This window comes from Adelges cooleyi, unplaced genomic scaffold (assembly GCF_023614345.1).
Source record: "Adelges cooleyi isolate 19-005CV unplaced genomic scaffold, UGA_ACOO_1.1 ACOO_flye_CR_arks_rails_tigmint_CR_PRNA_574, whole genome shotgun sequence".
In the NCBI taxonomy this organism is placed as follows: domain Eukaryota; kingdom Metazoa; phylum Arthropoda; class Insecta; order Hemiptera; family Adelgidae; genus Adelges; species Adelges cooleyi.
Window position 1 is genome coordinate 16,288,543 of NW_026096268.1, and position 18,107 is coordinate 16,306,649.

Genomic DNA, 18,107 nt, shown 5'->3' on the forward strand with positions numbered 1-18,107 from the left:
GATTATTTTTTGAAAGATTATCTCGGATGTAGAATATTTAATTATTATTTTTTGGAGGAAAAAACTGATTTGTTAGTACTTTAATAAATATAGAAATACAGTAATAGCTATGATTTACGGTTGTAACAAGTTATCTTTTCGAATAACCGCAGTACCTTCTATAAGAAAATATACTTCAGATTTAAAAACAGTTTCAATTTTAGGAATTGGGCTGTGCTTTGCAGTAAACAACACCGTTTCTAGAACGTTTTTATTTGCGTTGAATGTCTTTTTATTATACCCCGCTTTCTTACTGCTATTTTTTAGATGTACTCAGTACACTCACTTCTAAAACTGTTTAACCATGTGCAAAATATATATGCATACATTGTCAACGGTTTTCGATAGTGTCCTATCTGAAGAATATTTTGTATAATTTCACATTTTCAACTTAACATTTTAAAATGTGTAATATTTGGTTGGGTTTTCTCGATTTTAAATGGGAAATGATAAACTTAATAACTAATTAAGTTATTATAGGTTAACATTGCTGTTAGTTAACAAATAAGCCCAAATACAATAAACACTAACGAAAAATAAGAGCAAAACAATTTATTAATCAATGAAAACTACATTTGCAAGTGATTTACCACATACAAGGACTGATTTAATAACAGTTAATAATATATTCAAACTAAAGGAAATAATTTTTCAATGATCATATTTTCAATTCCGTTCACAGTGAATTTGTGGCCTGAAAGTACAAAATATTAAACATTTTTTAAACACACGAATCAGTCAAATGAGTTGAGAATGACAATGTGCTACACTAGAAAAACAATTTTATTTAATAATTGTAGCTTAAGAATAATACATTTTAAAAAAAGTTCCTCATTTTTTAAAACTTTTTTGGTTCACGAGTTAGGTTAAGTAATTTTAGTGTTAAAAAAATTAATTGATTTACAGCTATATAAATGACAAATTTTATTATTAAAATTTCTTTGCATTGAAGTTTTTCAACATTTTGCTCAACCCATTTATTGAATATTATTCTATAGTTTTATTACTTAAACAAGCCGATTCGAATTCATCAGAGGTGGGTACTGGTGTTTCTATGTGCTTTGCCAGTTTTACTTCCTCAATTACATTTTTGAACGCTTCATAGCCCATGCCATTAGGATTTCCATTAGCCTGCACGAGGTCTTGTACGATAGTCTATTGTTATAACAATATTAATTAGACATTAAAAATTTTAAAAAGTTAAACCTATTTAACATAGAAGAATTGCATGTTTGAATATTTAGAATATCTCCACACAAACATCCTAACCAGCCTTTTATCTGTACTCGTATAATATAGTATTATAATTTTTATTTACCATTAGGTTCTGATCTGATGAAACTGAAAACGCTAAGGCGTAGGTTTTAACATCATAAATTGAAAATAAACGGTCTGAAAGTACAAAGTGATTTATATTTTTTAAACAAACCAATCAGGCCAAATGAGTTGAGAAAAATAATGTGTTACAGTTACACTAGAAAGACCTCTTTATTTCAATTTTTTTTATAATTTTAGAATAATAATGTAATAGTAAATATTGTACAGTATTAGTAAATTTAGAATTTTTAAATAATAAATGATCAGGTATAATGTAATTATTTAAATTTATGCAATTGCCACACTTTATTCTTAAAATGTCTTTTCAATAACATTTTACTAAACATATATGTATTAAATATTTTTTATTGTTTCTTACTATATGCAGTCTTTTTCAATGCGTTTACAATGTAGTCTAATACAGTTGTGGGGAACGTTTGCGAAGGGTCTGCTCCATCTTTTATTACGGTAAGTAAGTCTTGTAATTTTTCGAGACCTATGTCTTCATCTGGGTCCACATGTGCCGCGATTATCACATCAACCGAGCGCTAAAGTTTTCAGAATAAGATTTAAACTTTTAATATGTATTATAGTATTATAGTTTTTATTTACCACTATGGTCGGATTTTCTGAAGCTACAAACGCTAAGGCGTAGATTATAACGTCGTCCTTTGAATACTCAACTAAAAGTACAAAGTAAAATGTATTAGGTAATTTATATCACTTTTTCTAAATTTTTTTGTGCATTAACAAAAAAAAATGTCTCCTGTTTTTTTATTTGGTTCACGAGTTACGATTTTTCAGTTTAAGAACATTAATTTATATTTAATTTAATTATATAAATGACAAACTTGACAGTTAAAACGCAATTTTAATAGTTTTTGATCATTTTATTTAACTTATTTATTTATTAAATATTTTTCCAATGTTTATTACTTTTTTCCAATTCATCGAGAGTGGATTGGTCATAAGATTTTTCGAGCAAACTTGCTACAATGCAAAATATACCTCTTACGGTTATAAACTCTATGCTGCCTTGCCCCACAAGGTCCGGCACCAAGCGTCTAATCAAGTTCTATAATTTTCACAATAAGAATTAAACATTAAAATGTATATAGTATAATTTACACATAAAACCTAGTCTTGCTTAACAAAATCAAAACGCCACACTACCAGACGGGTTTTTGTCTGGATTTTTGTCTGCATAAAGTGCTCGTTATACTTACAAGTTGTTCTTGTGATGGGCTACCCTGACATTGGAAAAAGTGCAACGTCACGAAAAAAAACAGTATGATATTTTTCAAATGCATGTTTATTTTTTAAAAGTTAATCTCGGATGCAGAATATTGTAATATTATTTTTGGAAGTAAAAACTGATTTGTAAGTGCTTTGAAATGTATAGAAATACAGTAATAGCGCTATGACGGTTGTCACAAGTTATCTTTTTCAAATAACCGCAGTACCTTCTATGAGAAAATATACTTTAGGAATGAAATTTCAAGTTCAAGTTTAACTATTCAGTTGTGATTAGCGTTTTGCAGTAAACAACAACAGGTTCAAGAACGATTTTATTTGCGCTAAATGATATTTTTAATACCCCGCTTTATTACTGCTATTTTTCAAAAGAACTTAGTTCATTCACCTTTAAAACGGTTTACTCATGTGCAAAATATATATATGCATATATTGTCAGCGTTTTTCGATAGTGTCCTATCTAAAGAACTATTCGTAAAATTTAACATTTTCAACTATAAATTTTATAGTACGTATTATTTTGGTTGGGTTTTTTCGATCGAAAAGGGGAAATAATAAACTTTTTTTTGGCTCAATTAAGTCCTTTTCAGGTCCGAAATCTGATCTATATACTTGTTAACTAAAACATTATTAGCTTGAACACACAAAAAATAAATGAAATAATAAAAAACACATCATGTAAAAACCAAATACTTTCTCAGCTCTGCATCGAAACTGAACATATGCTATATTCACATGTTTCTCAATTATATCACATGAAGAAGTTTTAAATTGAAGTTAATAATTATTATATTATTTTTGCTTAACTGTCTTGACGATGGTAAAAAGATAATTTGAAAAGTCAAACTTAACAAGTCATTTTTGGTATTTTACTTATTATAACTATAAATTACTTTCACAGTAATAAATTTCGAGATTATTTTTTTAACAATTCAATCTAATTCTATTTTTATAACGTTTTTATGAACTCACAATCTTGTTTAAAGTTTATTAGGTTATGATTATTTATGAACTTTAATCAATGACCAATTTAAATCAAGTGGTGGAACTATTCTTTTTTAAATTTTTTTATATAACTTATTCAAAAATAACTAGTTAAACGGTTAGGTTAACATTGCTGTTAGTTAATTTTTTTGAAAACATTTTTTTACACAAACTGAAGTGTCTCCAATTATCAAAACTACAAGAATTACAGGTCTTAGTAGCAAACTTGAAGGTACTTGTATAATATTGTAAGGTGTATGTTTTAGCTTGATATATATTATTTTGTTTTCATCATCGATGAGCAAAGAGTAGTCCAAGTAAACGAATGTAGCCAAATAACGGCTGAAAACGTTTAGTACTTTTTCTGGGGGTCTAAAAAAGGTGGACTTTTTAAACTTAAATGCAAACTTATACGCTCGATTTTCTTTTTAAATAAAGAATATTTTGCCGAAAATACAGAGCAATCTTTAGTAATTGATTTTTTTATGCTAACTACTAAAAGTAACGATAATTATGTAAAATATTGAAATTTGTCATAAACAGTCGAACAAACGGTGGCCTTAGTTGACAGCTGTTAGAGTATACTTATGATGTAAGTCTTCTTTTTTTTTTTGCGATTCAGCTGCTACGGCTGACGGTACACAAATACAAATTTATACGTTTTGGGACAAAATATATATTATAGGCAAATTGTGAAATGTAGTACCTACATTTTTTTTTATGTAACTTACTAAAAGTTGTAACAATAAATCATTAAAAAGGCAAGGAAATAAGTAAAAAAAATTCAAAATTATGGAAAAATGCAAAAAATTAAAAATCGTCATTAGCGGTTACAATTTATTAAATTTTTTAAATATAATTTGATCATCTCCAGAAAATATTTATGTCAACTGATTGTATAACGATATGAACGCAGAACATTGTTGTGTCGCTTTAACAAGAATTAAATATATCTAGTATGGATACCCATTGACTTCGAATAATAGTTTCTGAAAAACCATTAGAGATTACACTATCCTTATTATCGTCATACGGGTTAAATTTGATTTGCCAGTTTTCTATAACATCCTCACTCGCTACATTAATATAATATTAAGTTATAATTTAAATTTTATGATAACTAGTACCGTCATTTGGGTAAAGGTGGGCTGTACTAATCCTCTCGAATAAAATCCCTTTCAAATTAACGCTTTGATGCTTAAAATTTTAAAATTTGTAATATTTGGTTGGATTTTTTCGATTTTAAATGGGAAATGATAGACTTTTTAAAAATAACTAGTTAAATTATTAGGTTAAAATCGCTGTTAGTTAACAAATAAGCCCAAATACAATAAACACTAACGAAAAATAAGAGCAAAACAATTAATTAATCAATGAAAACTACATTTGCAAGTGATTTATTACATACATGGACTGATTTAATAACAGTTAATAATGTAATCAAACTATAAAGGAAATAATTTTTCAATGATCATATTTTCGATTCCGTTCACAGTGAATTTGTGGCCTGAAAGTACAAAATATTATACATTTTTTAAACACACGAATCAGTTCAAATGAGTTGAGAATGACAATGTGCTACACCAGAAAAACATCTTTATTAATTAATTGTAACTTAAAAGGTAACCCATTTTTTAAACTTATTTTTATTCACGAGTTATGATTTTTTAGTCAATTGATTTTATAATAATTGTAGCTTAAGAATAATAAATTTTAAAAAAAGTTTCCCATTTATTAAAATTTTTTTGGTTCACAAGTTAGGTTAAGTTATGATTTTTTAGTCTAAAAAAATTAATTAATTTACAGCTATATAAATAACAAATTTTATTACTAAAATGTCTGAATTGAAGTTTTTGATCATTTTGCTCAACACATATATTGAATATAATTCTATAGTTTTATTACCTAAACAAGCCTCTTCGAAGTCATCATAAGTGGGTACTGGTGTTTCTATGTGCTTTGCCTGTTTTATTCTCTCAATTACAGTTTTGAACGCTCTATAGCCCATGCCATCACCATTTCTATTAAGCCGCACGAGGCTTTCTGTAAAATTCTATTGTTATAAGAATATTAATTAGACTTAAAAAAGCTTATAACAATTTACAAATAAAACTAATACTTTATTAGCGAAATAAAAATGGCTAACATCAAGACATGATTTTATATGCTTTGAGGTTTTTTTTAAATAAAACATTTTAAACATAAAATTAGTTTACTAAACTATAATTTGCATATTGTATATAACAGCATAAATATGAAAAAATTGTATTATCACAAATACTAACTAGGGACTTGTTATAGTTATAAAAGTTAAGCCTATTTTACATAGAAGAATTGAATGTTTGAATATTTTGAATGTCTCCACACAAACATCCTAACCAGCTTTTTATCTGTATTCGTATAAAATAGTATTATAGTTTTTATTTACCATTAGGTCTTCATCTGATGAAACTGCAAACGCTAGGGCGTAGGTTTTAACATCATACATTGAAAACAAACGGTCTGAAAGTACAAAATGATTTATATTTTTTAAACAAACCAATCAGGCCAAAATCCAAATAAGATGAAAATAATGTGTTACACTTGAAATACCTCTTAAAAATGTAATTTTTTTTAATTTTCTTAAGTGTAATTATTTGAAGTTATTCAATTGACACACTTGATTCTTAAAATGTTTTTTCAATATTTTTTAACATTTTACTAAACATATTTCTTAAATATTTTTTTATTGTTTCTTACTAAATGATGTCTTTTTTAATGCTCTAATAATGTACTCTAATATAGTTGCGGGGAACGTTTGTGAAAGGTCTGCTTTCTCTTCTATTACGATAAGTAAATCTTGTAATTTTTCGAGATCTATCTTCGAGACTTCATCTGGGTCTACATGTGCCGCGATTATCTCATTAACAGAGTCCTGTAGTTTTCAGAATAAGATTTAAACTTTTAATCTGTAATATAGTATTATAGTTTTTATTTACCACTATGGTCGGATTTTCTGAAGCTACAAACGCTAAGGCGTAGGTTATAACGTCGTCCTCTGAAAACTCAACTAAAAGTACAAAGTAAAATGTATTAATTTATATCACATTTTCTAATTTTTTTTTATTTGGTTCGCGAGTTATGATTTTTTAGTTTAAAAACATTAATTAATATTTAATTTAAATATATAAATGACAAACTTGATTGTTATAACGTATTTTCAATAGTTGTTGATAATTTTATTTAACGTATTTATTTATTAAATATTTTTTCAATAATTATTACTTTTTTCCAATTCATCAAGAGTGGATGGCTGAAAAGATTGGTGGAGCGAATCTGCTACATTGCTAAATATTTCTCTTATGGTTACAAAGTCTATTCTACGTTGCCCCACAAGGTCCGGCACCAAGCGTCTAATCAAGTCCTATAATTTTCACAATAAGAACAATAAAATGTATATATTTTAGTTTACACATAAAACCGAGTCTTGCTTAGCAAAATCAAAACGCCAATCTACCAGACGGATTTTTGTTTGTATTTTTTCTGCATAAAGTGCTCGTTATACATACAATTTTTTCTTTTGTTAGGCTACCCTGACATTGAAAAAAGGGCAACGTCACGAAGAAAAACAGTATGATATTTTTCAAATGCATGTTTATTTTTTAAAAGATAATCTCGGATGCAGAATATTTAAATATTATTTTTGGAAGTAAAAACTGATTTGTTAGTGATGTAGAAAATATAGAATTACAGTAATAGCTATGATTTACGGTTGTAACAAGTTATCGCAGTACCTTCCATAAGAAAATATACTTCAGAAATAAAAACAGTTTCAATTTTAGCAATTGGGCTGTGCTTTGCAGTAAACAACATCGTTTCTAGAACGATTTTATTTGCGTTGAATGTCTTTTTGTTTATACCCCGCTTTCTTACTGTTATTTTTTAGATGTACTTCGTACACTCACTTCTAAAACTGTTTACCCATATGCAAAATATATGCATATATTGTCAACGTTTTTCGATAGTGTCCTATCTAGAGAATAATTCATACAATTTAGCATTATCAACTTAAATTTTATAATATGTTATATTTTGGTTGGGATTTCTCGATTTTAAAGGCGAAATGAACTTTTTTTGGCCCAATTATGTCATTTTCAGGTCTGATATCTGATCTGTAAACTTGTTACCTAAAAAATTATTAGCTTGAACACACAAAATAAATGAAATAATAAAAAACACATAATGTAAAAACCAAATACTTTCTCAGCTCTGCATCGAAACTGAACATATGCTATATTTACATTTTTCTCAATAAATCACTTGGAGTAGTTTCAAATTGATGTTAATATTTATTATAATATTTTGCTTAACTAACTTTCTTGTCTGTCGATTAGCTGATTTAAATGAGGTTGTGTTATGATTCTTACATACCTAATAAAAAAGTATTTAATTAATTAATCTTAATCTTAATTAACTGTTCATTTACTGTGACAAAAAAATGTATATTGTAATGGAACAGATCCAATTACAATTATACACTACCTAAAACCTTATAGTGTGTGAATTAAACTTTTACATCTCCAAATAATTATTTATTATTAGTACTACTGTAGTATACTTACTACAGTAGCACTTGCCTGAGTTGTGATTACCTAGGTACTGACAATTAATATATTGTAATAAATTGATTTAAAATTTAGTATGGATACCATGCTACTTTTCAGTAATATTTGGAGTCTTTATCCAATGTTAAAGTACAATTGTGGAATGGTAATCATATTATAGCAAGAGTTAATTGAATTAAATGATTTACTATTGTGTTCGGATCTTTTGAGATGTCTTACAAATAACAAAATATAAATACGGTTGGGCGGCGCAAGTGTATAACACAAAAATATCAAATAAATTTAAAAAACCTTGAACTTAAGATAGAAAAAAGGATTTTATTCCCTGGTTTCTACAAACTCGGTGGTTGAAAACTTTTCTAATTTGTTTTCACTATACTTGTTACTTAATTATTAAGTGTTACTTGGAACTTAAGAGTAAGAAAAATATTTTCAGTCGTAAGCGTAAGAACACAAAATTAAAATTAATAATTTACGAAATTTCACTCTTGTTTAAATATTTAATTGCGAATGTACTACTAATTACTATTCAGACGTGTATCCGTCAAAAAAACTTCCAGACGATAAAAAAAAAAATATTACAACACTTAAAAATGTTTAAGTCAAAACATTTTCAACTTACAATACATTTTTTCCAAGCAGATTTGTTTAATTTGTTGTTAGATAATTATTTTTATTGCATTTTTCTACTTTTCTTAGGCAAATCTAATACATAGGTTGTTTTTTTAATATTGAAAATCATTTTCTAGTGTTACTCTTTAAAATGATATTTTTAACTTGAACATTAAATATAATAGTTGATCATTAAAAATACAAAACCGAGTTTATTTCAAACTTCTTTTAGTCAAAACAATTATTTCGTAGGAAAATTACTTGAAAAGTTATTTCTTTGACATTTTTACCAAACCAGAGTAGTTGCTAATTGCTAATTAGTATGACTTCAAAGGTTTTGTTTTTTTTACTCTGCTGTGAAGCGGTGACATTCCGTTTCTTAGTAATATTGTTTGTTGTACTCAAATATTAGTTAGGCAGCGCAATCTGGTAATTTTCTTAAAACGACTTGCCAAGCAATTAGGTTGTATACTTAGAGGTTCGTGGGGAAACTCAGATGTACTAGTAAACAATTATAGATTTTTAGCTTAAATTAAGGTTTTTGGTAAGACGGTCTGATGCTTGCTCTGACAGATTTAGCGACCTTAGATTTATATCATTCGATTAAATAACCATTTTTTGTTCCTATGTAAAGGTTTGCATATAATTTCACGTTAAATTTTTGTACGGTAGTAGACTTTAAGTAATATTTTAAGTCTTGTAAAAAATATGAAAGGCTAAGCCCTATTTATTATAATTTACTATGCGGCACCTCCTAAATTGTTTATGTACACACGGTGGCAAGGATAAGAAAAACATTAAGTCTAGCTATATGTATGTATTAACCACATGACAATATACAAATAAAAATCATGCATGTATTTATTTCAAACAGTTTTATTTTTATTTTTAAAATTAACTTTTTAACAATTTGGTATGATAATTAAAATACCAACGATTTTGTCTGTTCGAACCCGTAAAATATTTTGGTAATAATCAAATGGCGGTCGAAAAACTTGTCTTCTTGAATTCCTGTATGGAAAATTGTACTAATTAATGTAAACGAATCGAGCAATCCCAAATCGAATTACCTGTTTTATCTATTTTTGTTCACCCCGCCCAAGCTGGTTTTACCGTGGTTGTCCGGGAACTTGCCCTGGACAATGTCAATGGTCTGCAGGACGAAAACCACACAGGACATTAGTACGAATATAGCTATTTCCACGCTGGTGTCAACCAGTAGCCAGGCGAATGACACGGCTCGTGGGCTCTGTCGAAACATGCGCCATCCTTCCATTGGCATCGACACTAATATCTGGAAACAAGATGAAATTTGTGCAAAAATAATTGTAACAAACCTGCTTGTTGTTTAGTCAACTAATCTATACAAAAAGATGCCATCATTTAACATGCTGTGTTGTTTTACTATTTAGGCCAAACAAAGTATTAGTTTAAGTACACTTTTTAAACAGATACGCCTACCTTCCATAGTCCTGTACAAATTTGCTTAGCTATTTCCATTTGAAGGGTTTCGAATAGCGATTTCTGTAGTACGATTCGGTGTTTGAGTGTATTTATAATTACTAAAACGCGTCTTGGGATAATATTTGTTTGAAACACATATCAACGGTTAGGTACATATTATAAACTAGCCAACAACTACAAAAAAAAAAAACTCCAAGTGCTACCAGGTGTAATATTTACTATAGTATCAATTAGCTAACGTCTTTATAACTAAAATTAAACAATTATTAGTGTAAGAAAATAAAATATAATCGAACACATAAGTAGGTAGTTTAATATAGGTACCACTATACATATACCGCTAGGATATTGTTACTTAACATGGAAATTAAACCTTAAATTCTTTGTTGGTGGCATATTATCCGAATACTTATGAAGTTTTCACATTTTTCGCAACGTCCAGTCAGAGCAAATTTGTAAAGTCATAATAAAAAATGTATATTTGTAAAGTAGCTTTGGCTTACATCACTCGATTGCACACAATCCCGTTTATGATTTAGTTATTTCATTTATGAAAGGAGTTAAGTAGCTTATTTGTTTACGAAAAGGGTCGATTTCGTTCAACTAAAACTCGTACTGTTGTTTAAAAAATAAATTTAAATATTCGGTATGCATAAATATAAATAAGTATAGTGCATGAGAATTTATTGTATAATTTTTATAATATTTTTCAAGTAAAATTGTATATGCAAAACAGTTTTTAGTTTTTTAGTTTATAAGTTTTAAGTTTTAACTACACTACTGACAGTATAGTAAGGGTCAAGCTCTTATTTTTTTCTATTTTGAAGGCCTAAAAAAAAGGTAACTAGTGATAAGAATTATTTCCTTTGTCAGGACAAGCAAGACATAATAACAATATCTAAATTACAAAATACAATAAATTATGATATATGAACCTATAATGCAAGTCTGTGCCATTGAAGAAATGGTTTCTGAACTATAGCAATATAAATATTGTATATAAGTACTATAATACATTTTAACATGCCAATTTCGGGTGATCCATTTAACAATGTGTTAAGGCTAACAAATCTCGATGAAACCCAATTTTCATCAACTAGTCGTGAAGTATAATTAACAATCAGTCGGTTTCACCAACATTTGTTGAGAGTTTAACTTATATTCAAACTATATTCAATAATATAGTTTGTCAATACAAACTGTTTTTAGAAAGGTATAGGCTAATCAAATAATAACAAACTGACAAATTAAAAAAATACAATCACTTATCACTTATCACATATATTATCTTAATAACCAATGAGAACGTTGGAATCTAGGTAACCGCTTTGGTAACCCAACTAACGTTTTTTTGTTAACTTGACAAATAGAATTTAACAGTGCTAACGTTACGGTGAAACTAATTTCATTCAACCAGATGTTAAATTTAAATGAATTGTCGAAACTAACGTTGTGTTAAGAGGAGTGTATTTAACAATAGTCGGCGAAACCGGCCGTTTGTGTGATATGTGTGATATTATAACATTAAACAAGACCGTTTGCTGCAATTGTGGATTTGAGGCCGTCGCAGTCGCCTCAACCGCTTCGTCGTCAATCGGAAAAGTTCGACTTAACCGATGGTTTTTCCACCGGCACCGGCCTGACTGCCGGCCAACCCATCACAATCCCGCGGTCGCGTCTCGCGTGTCGACCCTATCTGTTCGTCTGTTGTCCGGGCGATCCTTGTACAGTTGAGTGTGAAGTCATCCAGTCTCGAGACAATACACCTAACACAACAGAGTTCAAGGTAATCACTACACACGATATATTATATTTACAATTATTTTATAGGCCAGAAAAATGTCTTAAAATATTAAAAAATTCAGAAAGTTCGCCTTGCTTCGATGCGGAGCCGAGAAGGCATTGTTTTTGGTTTATAGCTGTTATTGTTATACTAAGATTGAGCATTTTTCAAACACCAGTTGAACGTTTGCAGTAATGAAAAAGTTGTAAATAATAACATAACTTTCAGTGTTGTTTACTTTATAGTTTGATTGTATTATTTTAAAAAGGTTCCATATTTCAATGACAAATTTTTACAATACCAATGTGTGCAAGAAGATGTATATTTGTGGTAATTAATACACCAATGGGAGACACCTAAACATATGTAGTAGTACATAGAAGTTACCGTCGATATCCAAAGCTGTTATCTCGGATTGTTTATTTAAAAAATGATTCTCCACATAAAACCTTTTAAAGTATAAAAAAAATTGCTTTACTATTTTATTGTTATGATTAAGTCATCAGAACCTAACGAAAATATACACCATAAGTTTCTTCTTTCATTATGAGTTGTAGAAATCAAAATACAATTTAAAAATGTTTTTTTGTATTTTCATTCCTATTTTTTACTATTTTTTAACCGAGTTTGAGAGTCGATTGCAATTCATCGGTAAATTGATATGTATTATGCATTTGTCAATAAAACGCACTTTGGCGAAACAGTCAACAGTTGAATGTATTATTAAAATTTTACGAAGGGTACGAAATAAGTGTAAATGTGTTGGTATATCATGTTAAAAAAACATCTATTCAGTGAGTGAAAAAAAAAATGTATTATCAACACATAATCAAAACCTTTTGATTATGAGCCCATAAAACTGTTTATAGTCACTGTATAGCTGTTACAGTATTAATGTGTTCAACACATTGTGATATTGTTATTCGGCCAAACGGGTTTTATAAACAATGTATCACATAAATACTTAGTTACAGCTCGGTCGCAATATTAATGCATTGGCATTGTGATTAGTTTGGTTCTTATGTTTTATTAGAAGCAAACGGCTGTATCCGGTTATAAGCCAATAATTGTATTACACAAGTCAAAAACGATACTCGGTCGGATTTTTAGTAAACATGTGACTAATTTATGATTGTATTTACGATTCTGCCCTAATGGCGTGGATCAAGGACTGTTGCATGGGTTAGGCTTACAGATGAGAACACTTCTTAATGGATATTATAAAAATAACGTTATGAGATTTTTAAAAATATACAATTACACACGTGATAAATATTTATTACCTATTAAGATAACCATTTGTTGAAGTAAACGTTAACTATTTTAGTGTAAAGCATTAATAAAGGATTATTAATACTTTTATTTATTTATTTACCAAGGATTAATATCGCTAAAGGGAAGGTCGAAAGGTACCTGGTTGTATTTGGACTTACAATAATTAGTGTAAGGGCGCTTCAAAAACCGCTCAAGCGGATGTGATCTTGTTGGGATGCGCCGTCTTTGTAAATTAATAGCATAGCCAAATGCTTAGATTTCAAAAAGGACGAATAAATCAAAACTTAATGTGATATACACGTTGAATACGTTCGGCAAACCTTTTAGAAATATTTCATTTTCCAAACACAAAAAGCCTTAAGGTGTAATATAATATTAACGTCCCGTACAAAGCCAATGTTGACATTTTACTTGATAATCTTATAACCTAATTGTATCTACAATATGTTAGTACATAGTAATAATATGTTCCTGCATAGTTTCAATTATTAAAATATATTCAATAATATCAAATAAGTCTATCGAGTACTATGAACTCGTAGTAACTAACAAAAATGTTTTTAAGTATAACTTTACCTTTAAAGTTAATGTTTTGCCACAATAACTTCGTTCAACTCAAATCACATAAGTTTACTGGCTTACTGGACATTCTATGTTGTTAATGTACTCATTTTAAGTTGTTGTATTATACAATTATAAAAAAAAAAACTTCATTTTTGGCCTCTTTTCGTTGATATACAACGAAATAATTGATTTTATTTTAGCGCTTTTCAGAACGTCAAAGTTGTTTAAAATAAAATAAATGTATAATTTATTTTTGTAACTTCAAAAATTGATTTTAAAAAAATGAAAAATTATAAAATGATATTTGTACGACAAATCTCATCTATTATTATTATTATTATTAAAATAAAAATTGTCATATCTTGACTTACAACAACATAAATTAAACAGTCTCCAAAAAATTAAAAAATTGCAGTTGTTTCAAAAGAAAATGAGTGTTTTATCCTTAATGAATCAAACTGTACAATTACCCTAATTAACAGCGTAATTGTACAGGGTGTATATAATATATAATGTAATATATAGATATATTGTTTAATAACTGTACTTTATAATTACTCATCTACGCTTATGTATGTATTATATATTATTCTATTAATGTCTACTGTTTATGTTGCGCTCTTAATTGAGTATTTTTATTAACCTAGGATATTTTTAACATACTTTGACACTTTTTTTTTTACAGCCAATTTTGTATTATAGTCTTTGATCCGTTAAACCTTTAATGACATTTTAACTAACTCGGCATTAAATCTTTTAGGAATATACTAAATTTATTATGATATACAACGTTTATAGTATTTTATATAACTTCAAAATTTTGTGTGAACCAGTATAATGAATAGGAATGGAATATTTATTTATTTGACCGTTCAAACATCTGATAATTTTCTAATATTCTAATATTTTTAAAAATTATTCTTAATTTAAATATATTATCATTTAAATTTTCAATGTTGGAAAACAATTAAAAACTGAGTATTATTTAGTATTGTAGGTTAAAGTGTCTTCAACAAGAAAAGCTACTAATGTACCTACAATTATTTTAAGAGAAAATGAGGGTCTTACGTTAAATTGGTATTATCTTATCTTTTTGAGTTAAAAATAGTAATTATTCTAAACGTGTTATCGAATATCGACCAATATAAATGTTCAGCAATTTTTACTTAATTTGAAAAGTCAATAACGTAATGGCTTTACCGTTTAAAAAACTTAAGTTTATACGTTCTTAACGCATAAAGGATGAGATTAATGTATTGGGCTACCTATTGACTGTAAAAGTATAAGCAATAACAATTTTGATATTGGCTGGATCGTACTTATCCAATCGTTCTGTATACATTTTTTACCGCCAAAACTATCTTCTCCCATGTGTCTTCTCTATCATGCGCTATTTGCCAATATCTGTTCGGTCTTCGTGGGCTACCTTACCGTGTATACAATATATTACTGTTAATATATTTAGACTGGAATTCTAGTATCCACATGATTATGTTCATTTCTCAATCGAGCTAAGGAAATATTTTGGGCGCGTTTATGCGATAAACAAGGCGATCGCACAGCTTGCCAAGAATAAATCGTTATAGTTTATTTTCGTTTAACTGGCTGCTCTATTTGATTATTATTATTATTATTAAACGAAACGAGCGATGCGCGGTCGGTTTTTAAAACCCAATCGAATGTTTCTGACAGTCGGCATGTTTATTTTATTGTTATTATATTAAACCTCCATCGTCGCCGTCACACGGCTCTTTTGATCAATGAATATTATTAAATAGAGTGTGGATTTTTTTTTTCGCCTCTCCCTCTGGTTCCATTTCAACCCGCGGCGCACAGTTTGTACTTTTATTCTGTGCAAGATTAACCTTGACAACTTGGACCGCCCCGAAGGATTTATGGTCGGACAGTGCGATTGTTAAAAACACAACATTTCAGTGTATGTGTGTGTGTGCTGCCATATCGGTACCATGTCTTAAAGGCACGTTCGATTTTTATAGACGGCAGAGTTGTAAAAATGGGCGGATTAAGAAGCAGGTGGCCAAGCTTGAGAGACGGCGCCGGTTTGGTATCTCGTTAAAACAAAAATAAAATAAAAGGTAAAATAAAGTCGGATGGAAAATACTTTCAGAGCTTTCATGAAATGCGGGTACATGATGTTGTAATAATCATGGAACAACCCAAGGGAAAACATGTACTAACGAATCAAAATTATTATCTCTAAAAAACTTAACCTAACCTAACGTTATCTAACATTTTTTTTTTTTTTCATTGACAACCACCCCGTACTAAGCCTTAGACAATACTTAGGGTGGTCACCATCGTTTATTGTATAAATCTTACAACTTCTTACAACTTTATTTGGTCCGTAGGAAGGACATGTCCTTCCCACTCACCGATACAATCAAAGAACAAAAAAATATAAACCTAACCTAACCTTTTTTTTTTTAATTTTTTACTAGAAAACAAACCTATCCTAATTTAACCTTACTTCAAAATGTAATACGTGAAACTATTTAATTAACGGTAATAGTAATTAAAAAACTACGGATAACACAATTTATTAACATCATAACACAAAAGTTAAACCAATACAGTATACAGGGGGTTAAAATAATATATTGTATATTAACTACAGCATTAATCCACTACAACCCTGTCAAAGGCACAGACATTGACGGAAAGTGATTTTTTCATAATTTCATAAATGGATTATCGAACGGTAAAACTACTTTTTAAATATTGTATAATAATAAACGCCAGTTTAACAATCTAAACATTACACAAGGTCTAGCTTAAAACGTCAAATTTCATCCACTATCAAGATTAAAAAAATGAAGTTTTATAAATTAAAAAAAATATCATACTCGAATGTCAAAAAGTAATACAACATTTTCTATTAACTTCAAAACGATACGACAGAAGAAAAATAACAAATATAAATCAAGGTATTATTAAAGTTTAGCAATTTAAAATGGAATACCACTTGAGTGTAATACAATGATAATCGATTACCTTTTTTATTCTATTGTTTTGATTTTTTCCATTTGCTTATTTTCAATCACAGAGCCATTTCTTTCATGTACTTTTCACAGAAAGTATAAACTGGATATTAAAAAGTACTATATATTATTATTTTTTTTAATTAAATGCCTTAAAATCACCAGCCACGCAAAAAAAGGAATGAGATTTTCTTGGATTTCGGATGATAGTTTAAGTAAGAGAAGTGTGTCTAAAAAATGTGTTTTTTAAGGATTAGCTGTTACAGTTAAGAAGATGTATAAATTATGCCACGAATATAAAATATTATGCAACCGTTTTTTTTTCTTTCTAATAGTTTAAGAAGATTTATTTTCATTTTCATGGAACTTATTTTGAAAGACTATAGAAAATACGTAAATACAGATCAAAATTGCTAACAATAAGAAAATATGAACACAGACGTTTAGAATCGAATTCGGCTTACTTCATTTTAGTGTTTTCAATTTTGGCCACTTTGAAAACTTTTTTATAAAGAATGCATAATAATTACATTTACTTAGATCATTTATTTAACAATATTGAATAGTACATGCTTGAAAAGGAATAAAAACTCACCCATTTTCTTTATGGTTGCTTCAATTATATCTTTTATTTCATAATTAAATCATAAAGTTAATGCCAAAACTAGGTTTATTGAGGTGTTTAAAACAAATCTGTTAACGACATTTAACATAATCTAAGACATTTAGACATTAACGTATCGAAAAGTAATAGGATAATAATAATTATTCTAGTTTTTGTGTACAGGGTGCTTGGTTATCTATGACCCAGTCAATGTCTTAATTAATATTAGACTTTTTTGTAATAATTCTTTTTCATATTTTAACAGTTATTAGGCTGATGTATTTTTTAAAAGCATAACTCAATGATTTATGTGTTAAAGCCATGGGCATTGAATAGAGAAGACTTAGGAGAGGCTTACTAGTGGCAGTGGACGGTTAAGGTGCTGGAGATACTCTATCCCATCTAAGACCGGTATTGCTCAAAAACCAAACTTGGTCGCTTCCGGCCTCGCAGGCGCATACGGGAGTAATGTATTTTGGTTTCTGCGCACTACCGTTCTTATGTGGGATAGATTAAAGATTACAGAATTTGTGACGCAAACTTATCCGTGATGAATTTCAGATTGACTCCCAGGCTAAAAACATAATCATGTTATTATTACATTATGT

General features: G+C 28.6%; 1 protein-coding gene across 1 annotated transcript in view; it reads left to right on the top strand.

The window, feature by feature from the left end:
* The first annotated feature begins 11,878 nt into the window (after window positions 1–11,878).
* The window catches only part of LOC126843236 (calcitonin gene-related peptide type 1 receptor-like), a 42,555-nt gene continuing 36,326 nt past the window's right edge, over window positions 11,879–18,107 (top strand). The window contains exon 1 of the mRNA XM_050580622.1: window positions 11,879–12,060. The gene's annotated coding sequence lies outside the window, so the exon portion shown is untranslated. The remainder of the gene's footprint in view (window positions 12,061–18,107) is intronic.